At 41.3% G+C, this 13,005-nt stretch overlaps 1 protein-coding gene across 5 annotated transcripts in view; it reads left to right on the top strand.

The window, feature by feature from the left end:
* Positions 1-460: 460 nt before the first annotated feature.
* RASGRP3 (RAS guanyl releasing protein 3) overlaps positions 461-13,005 on the top strand; it is a 99,487-nt gene continuing 86,942 nt past the window's right edge. For 4 of the 5 annotated variants that reach the window (XM_088474440.1, XM_088474438.1, XM_088474443.1 and 1 more), the window contains exon 1: positions 461-537. The gene's annotated coding sequence lies outside the window, so the exon portion shown is untranslated. The remainder of the gene's footprint in view (positions 538-13,005) is intronic. The other variant, XM_088474439.1, reaches the window with a different exon arrangement.

A 13,005-nucleotide genomic window follows, 5' to 3' on the forward strand; every position in this document is an offset into this window, starting at 1 on the left:
GCATAAAAAACAGTAGTATATCTACTAGAAGTTGATATGTAGAAAATCTGTTTCACCTGAGACCGCTGTTCTTAAGAATGCAAAATTTCCATCCTGTTTCTTCCAACATTTTCTTTTAATCTGAATAAATAATTTTGTGAATATGATGTAACCTGCGTAATTGCAACATGAATATGCATAAAAGAAAAAAAAAGTTACATTATGCTTTAAAGCTACAGTCACATGTGCAGTATACATCAGCTACTCTTGTAGGGATATGCAGTTGTAACATGCTCAGGTATTTTGTGGTTTAATTTGGAACTGTGCCACAGGTCATGCCATAACCAGCTCATCTAAAAATAAAATAATCTATAGGGAAAAAAAATCACAAAATGTTGACCTCCTGGCAAAGTCTGCTGCTTGATTTATCAGAGGAGGGGCATGTGACTTGGTAAGACACAGCACAAGCTCAAAGGAAGCAGCTGCTCATTTCATGCATTAGCACTTGGCAACAAGAAGCGTGGATGTTTGTGGAATACCTCTGCACAGAGAATTACAGTAAGTAACGCAGGCATTTTCCTGTTGTTCTGTCTTATTTTACGATGATACAGTCTCCAAACTGTTTTTTGTAAGGTGGTTATTACTGTATGTACTGAAATTATCTAAGTTTTAATAGTGATAATTGTATTACTGTTCAAACATCACTGCTGTAATACAGACTTATAAATCACAGTTGCTATAAGTGATTACTGTACATACCTGTATAAATGTTTGGTAGTTTGAAAAGAGATCCTTTTTTTTCTTTTTGCGAACGACCTATTTTTAGCTGACATTGGGTCTAAATTTAGATCCAGGACAGTTTGACAACTTTGTTCTAAAACCATTAACTTTTCCTAGAGTGTACTTTAATAGGCAGTGATTGTAAACTTGCTTAATGATTGCTTATTTTAATTCTTCATTTCATCAGGAAACAAGCAACTCTGCCATTGTTATTTGTGAAGTATGCTTAAGCAGGCTCACAATGCTTCTGGGCTGCTTACAACACTGTGTACATTCTTAACAAGTCATATGAGTATTTTGTTAGCTAATCATGCTGAATACCAATAGCTTGCGGCTGTCTCATGATTGTGCTTACAAAACATTGCCATACAATGCATTGTCCACAGAAATAGCCTCATCAGTTTGGATTTTTATTTTACCAATTTTTCCACTTTTTTTTTCTTCGCTAAAAATAATGGAATGACTTTAGATATGTTTGGAATAGGTTAACATTTATATGAAACCTTTCACATGTATATAATATTGTATCAGTGGCAGTTTCTAAACTGCTCTGAAATGCCAACAGCAATATTGTCCATTTGTATAGAGTTTTAGGCAGTTATGTAATATTAGTACATTTACATGGAAGTATTCTAAATTCAATTTAGAGAACTGTAGTCCTATTTTTTTTTTACACTATTATTTTTTTTAACAAAGTAAAAGTCTATATAAGAGTAATTTTGATTAATTGTGGTAGATTATTAATTTAGCCACATGTTTAATGTTAATTTAATGTTATAAAAAAAGTGTCATAAGAACATAAGACCCGGAGGAAACCCACGCAAGCACAGGGAGAATATACAAACTCCACACAGTTAGGGCCGTAGTGGGTATCGAACCCACGACCTCAGTGCTGTGAGGCAGTAATGTTAACCATTACACCGTCAATAGTATATTAATCGCCTTACATTATTATTTATTACTAGTTATTTATATAGCGCACAAATATTCTGCTTCGCTTTACAGAGAATATCTTATCATCCACATCTGTCCCTGTCCCAGTGGAGCTTACAATCTATGGCCCTCATTCAGAGCCGCTCGTTAGCGGCAGTACGCTCGTTCCGAGCGATGTTTGCACATCTGCGCATGCGTACGGTTTTTAGTACGCATGCGCGAACCAGTCAGTGCGGCCGAAAATCATTGGTACGCAATATAGCGAGTGCCTGCTATTTTGAATGACAGAATGAGGCGTATGTGGGTGGTAACAGGGGAAGGTGCTTGAAAATGGGGAGTGGAGATCCGAACGCAGGCGTGCTTAAAGGTCAAAACGGGCGTTTTATGGGTGTGGATATTTAAAACAGCAGCGTCATTGTTCACGTCACTGGGTTATTTTATAGCCAGAACTGCTCGCAAATTTGTGGTAGCAAACACCAACCACAAGAATAGCGAGCAGTTCATACGCTGGTCGATGTACTCAATTAATCTAATAAATAGCGGACATGACGTAGGATGCGAGCGGCCAGGGGGCGTTTTTAAGAAATAAACGAGCGTATGTTTTGCTCGCTCGTTCAGACTTAGAGGTGTGAACAGACTGCAATGTGCGTACGGATCATTTGAATAGCCACCCCTTGTTTTTAAACGAACGACCGCAAATAGCGAACGGCTCTGAATGAGGGCCTATATTCCCCACCACATGCTCACACACACTATGGTCAATTTTGTGGGAAGCCAATTAACCTACCAGTATATTTTTGGAGTGTGGGAAGAAACCAGAGTACCTGGTGGAAACCCACGCAAGCACAGGGAGAATATATAAATTCCACATAGTTAGGGCCGTAGTGGGAATCGAGCCCATGACCTCCGTGCTGTGAGGCAGTAATGCTAACCATTATACTGTCTGTGCTTGCATACGTAATACTATTAATAGATCACTAGTTGATTTTTTTTCTTGGTAACTGAAAATGACCAAAGGTTTAAATGTATAACCCCTGTAAAAGTAAATCATTGTTTATGGACAAAACTATTTTGTACTATATCGGTTTTGATTGACATTTTAAAAGACATTTATTAAATAGAACACCTAATAATTAGTACGTTTTATAGATCAGGATACCCTTCTATGGAGGGACATATTAATGCCTGAGGAGGCCCGTGTGCAGCAGATACCCTCATTTGAGGAGCAGCCCCCTCCCCAACCAGGCATCTTACCTCGCTCCGACAAGCAGGTCTCTCCTCCTCTGTGGCGACATCTTCCCAGTGATATTCAAAAAAAAAGGTGCTTGCGCATTAGAGAGCAAAGACTCTGGCACTGCACTCACTGCGCAGCGCCATCTTCCCGAAGATGTCACTGGGGAGATGGACCTGCTTACCGAAGTTAAGTAAGTATACTGTGGGAGCAGGGTGTTTGGGGTGGGGCCCCCCTGGACCCAGAACCCTGTGTGCACCGCATACCCTGCAAGAACTTTGGATATGTACTGTACACTCTCCTCCTCTGTATATCGATAGAGAGGTTCCTTCCTTGGGAACCTATTGCTTTACATGACACTGTGGAGGGTGGGTTTGGCATTATGCTCCAATACAGGAAGCTCTAGAACTCACTAAGGTGTACTATACATTATAAAGCTATTCAACAGCCGCAGATAGAACACTATTGTATGAATGCATTAGTGATACTATGATAACTGCTACGCCTCTGCTACTGTAAGAAATATAATTATCTGTAACATTAGCTGTAACATGGTAACACACTATAGTAAAAGTGACTTGTCACTGTCTACTTTTTTACTTTTGCTCTTTCAGTCTGCAACCCCAATTTTAACTTAAATAGTCTTTTGTCCAGAAATGACATGCAGGAAGCAGACAACAATTATTCTGTCTGATTGCTATCTGGGTTTATAATGGAAGGGAATGTTTACAAAAGTTAATATTACTTTAATTAAAGAATACCTTTAAAGATCCCAAAATACATATTACTGTACTTGTTGTCTGGGGAAGTCTTTGGTGCATTGTATTATGGATTCATGTAGTCCAATTCAATCTTAAATAAATATTACTGCAGCCTCAAAAACCACTATGGCAGTTGTTCCCAAACTTTTTTGAATCACGGCGCCCTAGAGTATCAGCATTGTTTTCACGGTACCCCTAAGCCAAATGTTTGTTATTGAGAAATTCAGAGAAAAATGTAGTAAATTGTGCTTACCTGTCATCCTTAGGGTCAGTTATGTGGTGGTGGACAGGTTTGCGCTTCTGTTTGTCCACATATTTACATTACATTAACCATGAATAATTTTATTTTGTGCTAGACCACCAACCTGAGGCACCCCTGCAAGTGTCCCGAGGCATCCAGTTTGGGAACCACTACACTATGGCAAATAATATAATAATAATATAATATACAATTTGTGATAAATAAATTGGGGTAACTGTAGTGCAGACTCCATGTTGTTCTAATAGCTGCTTAGTACTTTACTGTTTTGTTTATGTGTTTTGTTTATCAATATCCAATATGCACAGTTTGATTGAGGTACCTGCGATACCTAAACCACATAAAACAATGAAATGTACTATACTGTACATATACTGACTTTTTATGAAATATTGTTTATACACTGACAACCTTGATTTCCCATGAATCTCATACTAAGACGTGACATGACATTAAGGACCATGATGAGTGGGTAGAATAGGACAGAGACGCAGCTAGGGCTTGATTCAGAGACGGACATAGTGCTGATATTTATGCAGTTGATCCATGTTTTGCTAGTTCACAGGTGCAAAAAGTCGCAATTGCGTTTGGCGTCGCTAACACTTGAGAAGGGGTTTGTGATCCCTGGGCATCTCAGGGTGGAGACTGGGAGGTGACCTAAAGTGTTCGCAAAAAGGGACAGTTTCATGGGCGTGTTATGGGAGTGTCACGAGCGTGTCTGGGAACTCTGCTGCATTGCCAATTGCAAATCCACTGCGTCAGAGGCCATGTTTAGCCGGATTTGAGCAGAGTAGCTAGAGTAGTCCCTAATGTCGATGGTGAGACTGATGTTGCGTCGTTGTTGGTGTGTTTACAGTCTCCTTCGCAAATGCACAGACCACACAGCCTGACAGTGGGCGTCTTACCACTTGTACACTCCATTGCGCAGTGGAGCAAAAAGGCTGAGATTAGCATTTGCGTTTTCCCATAATCGTTATTGCAATAGCGGCTGCAAGTGCGCTGGCATTCGCAATCAGGCGGTGACATAGTAAATTTGCATCCAGTTTTTAAATGAATCCATGTTAAAACATTATTATTACTAACCATATTGCAAAATGATACAGTATACAATCAGTTAGGGTGTTTGATGCATTTATTTGATCAATTTGTTACATTCTTAAGAGATAATTAAGCTCACAAGAAAGGAAGGAGTAGTCTGCTGGAGGCCCTCAAACACCAGTATTACATGCCTGCTCTAACTTACAGTACTATGACCACACAGACAATGCACGTCTTCAATTTTGTCTTGAATGATATAATGTATAATGGGCAATTGGACATAAAAAACATTTGGCATAACTTTATTCTGGCCACACATTATGTGATTCATGGTTACCGGGGCAGCCATGTCTTTCCAACATATACAAAGTTTTCAGTGATGGCATTTCAGGGATCACAATAGATAAAAGCTGGCTCTGGGGATCAATTATAAAGAATTGCTTTGAGCTAGTTAACATGCTGCTCAGCCAGGTTTTACATATTCTCAGACTTTTAGAGGAACTCCGCAGAACTCCAGAAAATCTTTTCCCTTTTTTTAAAATCAGTTTAAATAAGGTTATTATTTAGATTATATAGTTCCTCTTAATAACTGGCAAAACAACTACTGGACCCATTCCAGGGCTTTCCCAGGCTTGTGACACAGAGCATTACTTTGCTGAAAAAGCCCATTCACTGCTGCCATGAAGGGATGCATCTGATTAACATCATAGTTCCGATACCATGCAGGATTCATAGATCACTGTCCTCATTTCAGTAGTCCCAATAGGCTTCATGCAGAGTTGCACGAAAGTCCATTTTGCAGAAGGCTCTTTGTTATTTTTCGCATTGCTCATGTATCTGAGCTAAACATATGCAACTATGATCAACTATGGGTGATTGAGAGGCATTCCGTCACCAATTTCATCAATGGACTGCTTTTGATCACAAAACCTCCAGTGATATAATTTGTTGGAATTCATGATATACTGCTGTCTATGTTCCTGATGATCAATACCATACCAGTTTTCATAATTGCTTGCCTCACCCAATCACCCGGTAATATGCATGTTCTCCAGCTGTCAATGCATCTGCATTTACAGTACAGCTACCTGCTTAACATTTCTGATATTTATGTATTAAGATATACTATAGAGCAAGTTTTAAAGGATACTTGCCAACACTGTCTGATTTGTCAGTAGCAATCTCCCTGACTCCCTGTTGAGACTAGCAAAGTCCCTGATTGCACCTTACCCCCATTATAAAGCTGTTATATATAAAACACAGAGATGTATACATTCAAAAGGGATCATTAGCATTATTTTCCTGCATTGATTATATAAGGCACGATCATCCCTATGGCTACATGCATTTTCTGAAAAGTATCAGTGAGTTTTCATCAACAAATAGATCTTACTAAGGGTGGGTACACACCTGAACAACCAGCAATCGTGCCGATGTTCAGGGCAATTTGCCTTCACCCTGAACATCGCATGATTGCCGGTATACACTGCATGATTTAATGAACGACGGAACGATCACTTGTTCCGTCCTTCATTAATATGTATGGAGCTGCACGGCCAATCACACAATATCACATGCGACTGCGGGAGCGGGAAAGTTGGGCATACACACTGCACAATATGCCCGATTTGTCATTCCGATTTGGCTAAATTGACCAAATCGGGCCGATATCGAGCAGGTGTTTACCCAGCCTAACTACTTTGGGGATGGTTTATATTTGGAAGCAAGTCAATTTATAGCAAGCCTCTCCGAGGTAGCAGTAGACGTCCACTTTACCACCGTGCTCATACAGTAGGTGTGCTTCACAATCTCCCTGACATGCTTTTTCAAAAGTAGGCAAGTATGTTTTAAGGAGATTTTTTAGCTCACTATGGCGGGAATTCAATTAGACGTGCTACTTTACTGCTGGCTAATTGATTCCCCAGGCTAATTCAATCAGCACCAAAGCCTCAGGACTTATCAGGGGCATGGCTTAACCACAGGAGGCATAACTACACCCACCGTAGTGGAAAAAAAATAGCCGCTCTATGAGCCCCTCAGCTTGGGGCAGACCCAGGGGGGCTGTGATCAGTGTAATCGCACCCCTCCAGAGGAGAAGAGACTCTGCTCAGCTGTAGAAGTATGCCTCGTCCCACTGCAGGCCAGCACAAAGCAGCGTGCGCTGGGCTGCTGACAGGAAGCCGGCACCATCGGGTTTTTTCACCTGCCCGAAGGCAGGAGAAACAAAACCCCCAATAAGTGCTGTTTTTTCACGGCTTCAATCGCAAAAACACATGGATCTGGGAACTTAGCCCGGATCCTCTGTGTTTTGACCCAAAACAGGGGAACTTTTCGTGCAGTAAAAATGGGGGTTAATTGAATTGCCTGAAAAAAAAAATATTGCCGTAAAGTCCCGTTTTTACCGCATGAAAAATTATTGTGGGCAATTGAATTCCCTCCTATATTGTCCTCCTTTTTGAAATGGTAAGTAAATCAATGGAGTGTGCAGTAAAATATAATTGATATTTCAGTAACTTCCAACTGGGATAATACTTGTCTAAAAATAAATGTAATCTGCATAATGCTGTAAAAACAGGAAATCACTAACTTGGAAGTAGGTTTGGCTGGGAGAAAAACAAAACACAGCACATCAACTTACGTATTAACAAGAGTCAATGCACACGGAAAGCCAAGGCAACCAGCCAAATCCTTTTTAATGATATGAGTCAAATACAGTATTATAAGTTATTGTATGGTAGCTGAAGTGGGTGCGCGCTTTCTAACAGCATGATAGTGACACAGGTGTTACACTGTGTAAAATGAAATCTGAAGAGAAAGCACATGCTTATAATTTTTTCTTTATTTTTTGGGGAAATCACTGTGCTTAGAAATAGTATTGAAAAGAGAAAAGGGAAATAAGTGATTTCACTACTATCATGTCTTCTAGTCTATCTGCCTCTTCCTATAAGATTGATCTAATAGCATCTTACAAAACCCAATCTTTGATATGCAAACTTCAGAAATATGCTCCATGCATTGCAGCTTTCAGTACAGGCAGCATCAGAATGATATTTAGAAGTGACGCTGCCCTAATTGATGTGAGTAAATAAATTGTGCACTTTGTCCTACATCCCATTCGCCACTAATTATACTAAATATAGCCAGCATAAAATCATTTGTATGCTGCCCTCTCACCGTACACATGTGGATAGTTTGCTTATATAGTAGACAACTGTTGGTTTTGCCTATGACTCCTTGAACCTGGCTATGTTGCAGTTCACATATCTCCAGATATTTAGACCTAGAGAATTCAGATTTCTGGGACCTTAATTTTTTCTGTATAATTTTGCAATTCATTTTAAATATAGCCAAAATATCTTAATATACCAGTAAATATATCCAAACAACCAGACCATCCGTCTGTCTAGTAATTTTAAAATGTGATTATTTTGTAATGTAAACCTAGTTAGAGCACTAAGGGACCTATGTATCAAGCTGTTTTTGACATAAATGTGTGCAGAAACTACAGTTTCTGCATAATTTAAGTATTATTCCTATGTACTAATGGCACAAGGCAGGAGATTTCACAGAAACCTCCGGTAAAGTGCTAATTAGCACTTCAGATCGCAGTCCCCATTATTATCAATGGGGACTACGATCTGACCCCTATGTACTAAATTCCAAAAAGCAAATCTTTTAGGAGTTTATCCCTGGTAGTTTACACCATCATCAGACGGTGTAAACTACTGTAATGGGGCATACACACTAGACGATAAAAGTGAATGATATGAACAATAACGATATCGTTCGATATATCATTCATATTGTCTAGTGTGTATGCACCAAACGACCAATGATGCGCTCTCTCGTGGGTCGGTAATGTTGTTTGCTGTGGTACAAACATGCAGGTCAATCTGACAATATTGTCAGAAAGTGCCTGTTCAGTGATGTCGCAGGATGATGTCACTGAACAATATCGTTAACAATATTGTTCAGTGTGTACACCTAATGTCTTTCACCAATATCTTTTAGCACATCGTCTAGTGTGTATGCCCCTTAAGCCCATGGAGGCTCCAGGTGCAGGAGAGAGATCTTTCGATCTCTTCCCCGCAGCCTCCGGCCGACTCCTGAAGCTGATACTATGCGCATGCGCAGTGACAGGTTCCCCTGGAGAAGTCTTTCAGTTCTGTGAAATTTGCCGGGGATATAACTTACAGAGACAGCGGTTATTAGTAGTAGAGGAACCAACTTAATAATTTAGATAAATAGTATTTGCAAGGATAATGCATTCATTGGTTTCTGGGTTGGTTGGGAGGGTGTGGCATATTTTGTTGACATTCATCATGTAGACGTTCATAATGTCAACATGCAGTATGTCGATCTGCTCGCAATGTCGACATTAATGTCGACACAGATAAAATGTTGAAATAAAATGTTGAAATTAATATAATGTCGATAAAACATCCCTTGTGGTCTAGTGTTCACTAACCTGGTATGGTGGGACCGGTGGCTCCAGCAGTGTCATCTGGGTTTGGCAGCTGCAGCAGCACTTGCATCATACTTGCCTACTCTCCAGGAATGACTGGGAGGCTTCTGATATAATGTGGCACTCCCGGCTGCCCAGAAGAATGGGTAAGTCTTCCGGAGAGGCGGCCATAAAATAAATAAGGATTATATATTATGTATACCATTTTCAGATACAAAATTATATATATACTGTTTATATACACAACAGTTATTTATAGGGAATGACTTACTCCTCTAATAATGTGTTGCATTGATAACCCACAGGACAGATCCACCAACAGATGATATAGCTGATAAAGCTAATGGTAAAGGTCCTGTAAACAAAAAAAGCAACTACATTATTTGCTATATGTAATAATGGGCACCAAAATAGGCAGCAAGCAAAAACCAACTAAGATAGACCATCCACAGGTTAGGAGAAAAAATTATGCTAGTAGGGTACCATTAAATTAGTTATTATTCAAATTTATATTCACTGGGTTGTAAACAATAAATTAATTTATGAATTTGTTAAATTACAAAATATGTATTGAAAGAGAAGCAGAATAATGTACAGTACAAAAGGTATTATTAACAATTACAAATATTTACAATATTTACAAATATACACTATAAATCTCCTTATTTAATCCAAGAATGTAGGTAGCTTGCAATTTAGAAGTACACCATTTTGCTTTATAACAATGTATGAGTGATTTCGCCGGCGCACACTAAGCCGGCGTTCAGAATCCTGGCGCCAGAATCCCGACAGCAGTCAGAATGCTGGCTCCAGAATCCCGACGGTGACTATTAGGGTTAGGGAAGAGGTGAGAGGTCTGACACCAGCGCTCAAAGTATCCACTCTCCACAACAGGTGCAGCTGGTCACACGAGGTGTCCAGACTCGTAAGTACAGAATTATGTAGAAACAGGGGGTATGTGTACAGCGCTCACCTTTTAGTATCTGCTCATGTGTGAGACAAATAAATATATGTTGGTGATTGTGTATCTCAATGTAGTAGATAATCTGTGTCAGGATACAGATGAGAAGTATATATGCATAGAGACATAAAATATGAAATATATTGATTTATTAGTTGGTTAGTACTAGGGGTGAGCGGGTTCGGATTTCTGAAATCCGAACCCCCCCGAGCCCCCCCGATCCGAGGCCGATCCGAGTCAGGCTCGACTTTTCCCGCCTGACTCGGATTTGGATTCTATATAAGGTACCCGCGTCGGGTCCATTTTCTCACTCGGCTGTGGACAGTGAAAAGGGAGGGTGGGAGTTAGGGCTGGCTGGGCAGTGTAGTGTAGTGTAGTGCAGTGTAGTGTTGTGCTGTGCTGTGCTGCGCTATGCTGCTGTTGTCCATAGGGGCTGTGTCTACTCCTCCAAAGTCCATAGGGGCTGGCTGTGTTGTGCTGTGCTGCTGTTGTCCATAGGGGCTGTGTCCACACCTCCAAAGTCCTTAGGGGCTGGCTGTGTTGTGCTGTGCTGCTGTTGTCCATAGGGGCTGTGTCCACTCCTCCAAAGTCCATAGGGGTTGGCTGTGTTGTGCTGCTGTTGTCCATAGGGGCTGTGTCCACTCCTCCAAAGTCCATAGGGGCTGGCTGCACTGTGTTGTGCAGTCAGTTGTCCATAGGGGCTGTGTCCACTCCAAAGTCCTGTGCAGTATCCCAGTCCTAAAGGGGTGCTGTAGTGTTGTCCAGGGGGTGCTCTGTCCATCAGGGGTCCTCCCCCAGAGTGCAAAAAAATAAATATTTTTTCTGTGTTTGTGAATTGTGTGCGCAGTAGCCGCACGTGCATCAACAAAGTAGCGCCAAGCGTGCGCCTGTGTCATAAGTAAAGGGCCGGCTGGCTTGACCGTTAAAGGGTGCTGTAACCCCCAAAGTGCACTCCAAACCAAATAAAAAAATATTTTCTGTGTTTGTGAATTGTGTGCACTGTGGCTGCATGTGCATCAACAAAGGAGCAGCGCCAAGCGTGCGCCTGTGTCCCATAAGTAAAGGGCCGGCTGGCTTGTCCATTAAAGGGTGCTGTAACTCCCAAAGTGCACTCCCAAAAAAAAATAATATATATTTTGTTGTTTTTGTGAATTGTGTGCGCAGTAGCCACACGTGCATCAACAAAGTAGCGCCAAGCGTGCGCCTGTGTCATAAGTAAAGGGCGCTGTAGCCCCCAAAGTGCACTCCAAACCAAATTAAAAAACATTTTCTGTGTTTGTGAATTGTGTGCACTGTGGCTGCACATGCATCAACAAAGGAGCAGCGCCAAGCGTGCGCCTGTGTCCCATAAGTAAAGGGCTGGCTTGTCCGTTAAAGGGTGGTGTAACCCTCAAAGTGCGCTCCGCAAAAAATAAAAAATTCTCCTTTTTTTTCTCTTTGTGAATTGTGTGGGCTGTAGCTGCACCTGCATCCTCAAAGCAGCAGTGACAAGCGTGCGTCTGTCTGTTAAAGGGTGGTGTAACCCCCAAAGTGCACTCCAACAAAAATAAAAAATTTTCTTCTGTGTTTGTGAATTGTCTGCACTGTACGTGCATCCTCAAAGCAGCAGCGCCAAGCGTGCGTCTGTCTGTTAAAGGGTGGTGTAACCCAAAAAGTGCACTCCAACAAAAATAAAATATTTTCTTCTGTGTTTGTGAATTGTCTGCACCGTACGTGCATTCTCAAAGCAGCAGCGCCAAGCGTGCTTCTGTCTGTTAAAGGGTGGTGTAACCCTCAAAGTGCGCTCCACAAAAAATAAAAAATTCTTCTTTTTTTTTCTGTCTTTGTGAATTGTGTGGGCTGTAGCCGCACCTGCATCCTCAAAGCAGCAGCGACAAGAGTGCGTCTGTCTGTTAAAGGGTGGTGTAACCCTCAAAGTGCGCTCCCCAAAAAAAAAAAATTCTTCTTTTTTTTTTCTGTCTTTGTGAATTGTGTGGGCTGTAACCACACCTGCATCCTCAAAGCAGCAGCAAAAAGCGTGTGTCTGTCTGTTAAAGGGTGGTGTAACCCTCAAAGTGCGCTCCACAAAAAATAAAAAAATTATTTTTTTTCTGTCTTTGTAGCCGCACCTGCATCCTCAAAGCAGCAGCGACAAGCGTGCGTCTGTCTGTTAAAGGATTACATCGGTGACAGCATCCAAGTAGGCATGTCAGACAGTCCGTACCTGTACTGGCAGGAAAAAGAGGCAATTTGGAGGCCCCTGTACAAACTGTCTCTATTTTACCTGAGTTTCCCCCCCTCCAGTGTGTACTCCGAAAGAGTGTTTAGTGCAGCCGGGAACCTTGTCAGCGAAAAGCGTAGGAGGTTGCTTCCACAAAATGTGGAGAAGATGAAGTTCATAAAAATTAATTATCAACTCTTCCAGGGAGACCAGCCTCCAGAACGTACAGAGGGACCTGTGGTGGTGGATTCCAGCAGGGACGAATTAATACTCTGTGAGGATGAGGATGTACACAACACTGAAGAGGGTGAGGAATCGGTGGATGAGGAGGATGAGGACGACATCTTGCCTCCATAGAGCCAGTTTGTGCAGGGCCAGATTAATTGCCAGCTTGTTTT

Source organism: Taudactylus pleione, unplaced genomic scaffold, assembly GCF_031769625.1.
Source record: "Taudactylus pleione unplaced genomic scaffold, aTauple2 ptg000154l, whole genome shotgun sequence".
In the NCBI taxonomy this organism is placed as follows: domain Eukaryota; kingdom Metazoa; phylum Chordata; class Amphibia; order Anura; family Myobatrachidae; genus Taudactylus; species Taudactylus pleione.